The following is a 1432-nucleotide window of genomic DNA, read 5'->3' as shown; positions in this document are numbered from 1 at the left end:
TTCCCCCCGCCCCCCCCGCCGCCGCAGGGTCGGATGGCTCAGGGCTTGAGCCGAAGGTTAACGGCCAGCCCCCAAGTCTCCAGGCTTCAGGGCTGCAGCCCACCTGTCTGTAGGCGGGCGGGGGACGACTGGGCAGCTAGATAAGAGAGCTCTTGAGGGGCTCAGATTTTGTCTGATGCCACGTCAAAAAGGTTTTGCTTGTTTTTTAATATGTCTAGGGTGTTGGGGTGTGAATAATCCTGCCTCTCTCCTTTTGAGCTCAGGACCAATAGAGAAAATAAGTAAAGGTGCCAGACAGGCTCCTGGTGGGCATCAGCGGGGCAGGGGTTGCGGGAGCATTACAGTGGGAGCACTGGCACACCAGGTCGTTCCTGGCGGGTCCCCTCCTCTCGCCTTTCCCTCTGGCCTGTTGCTCCAGGTGCAACAAGTATCTGAATGTCATGCTCCCGCCCAAGACTGGCCCTGTGCAGTGGTTGGGTGGTGACTGCCCTTGCCTGAGGGCTTCTGTTTGGGTCACCAGGATTAGGGTGATGGCCTCCTTCTACTTCCTTTAGGCCTTCTTCCAGCAGGTGACTGACAGGCCAGACTCCCTGGCCACTCAGGATGTCCACCTCGGCCTCAGCAAGAGCTGCCACATGACCGGAGCCTATGATTCGCCAAGTCTTGCCAGTTGACTGTGCCACATGTGGTGCGGATTTAAACACCGTCATTAGACCAGCCAGAGGTGCCCAGAAAGGAGTGGCAGCCTCTGGTGGCCAGCAGTCGGCACCCAAGTTGATTCTTCTCAATAAAGACAGTTTGCCAACTTCCTAGCTAAATGGGATTTACTCTTTGCAGCTTTTTAAAGTTTTTTTTCATAAAATAATCAAAATAGTGCAAATACTTTTATTTCTATACTGTCTAAACGTGTGCTTTAGAAATACTTCTGCCTTCCAAAGAGAAACTAGTAAACCAATAGAGCAGACCCAGGTGTCCACCCATTTGGTTGAGATGGTAAATGCTAAAAGTTTAAGACTGCCTTTTAAAACCCATTTTTCCCCAGACCTGCTGACTTTCTACCTGTTTGGTTTGCTGTGCTCTGTGTCAGCCATGGATTCCAATCTCCAACAGGAAATCTTGGTGGCTGAGCAAACTTGTGACCCGAGAAACAGTAGCTAAGCATTTGGGATGCTGACAAGAGGCTGGTGTATACGCTGAGGTAAGTGCCAGCTGCTCATGCCCTGAGTGCCTCTGTGTTTGTTCGCGCTTGGCCGTGTCCGACTCTTGGCGACCCCATGAACTGCTGGTCATCAGGCACCTCTGTCCATGAAGTTTTCCAGGCAAAAATACTGGAGTGGGTTGCCATTTCCTACTCCAGGGGATCTTCTCCACTGAGGGATGGAACCTCCATCTCCTGTGTCTCCTGCATTGGCAGGAGGATTCTTTACCATCG

At 52.1% G+C, this 1432-nt stretch overlaps 1 protein-coding gene across 1 annotated transcript in view; it reads left to right on the top strand.

The window, feature by feature from the left end:
• Nucleotides 1-19: 19 nt before the first annotated feature.
• MIB2 (mindbomb E3 ubiquitin protein ligase 2) overlaps nucleotides 20-1432 on the top strand; it is a 12064-nt gene continuing 10651 nt past the window's right edge. The window contains exon 1 of the mRNA XM_010849997.1: nucleotides 20-1198. The gene's annotated coding sequence lies outside the window, so the exon portion shown is untranslated. The remainder of the gene's footprint in view (nucleotides 1199-1432) is intronic.

The sequence above is a fragment of the Bison bison genome, unplaced genomic scaffold (assembly GCF_000754665.1).
Source record: "Bison bison bison isolate TAMUID 2011002044 unplaced genomic scaffold, Bison_UMD1.0 scf7180017864289, whole genome shotgun sequence".
NCBI classification, from domain to species: Eukaryota; Metazoa; Chordata; class Mammalia; order Artiodactyla; family Bovidae; genus Bison; species Bison bison.
The sequence above is the reverse complement of the archived record's forward strand: the minus strand, read 5'-3'. Positions and strand labels throughout refer to the sequence as shown.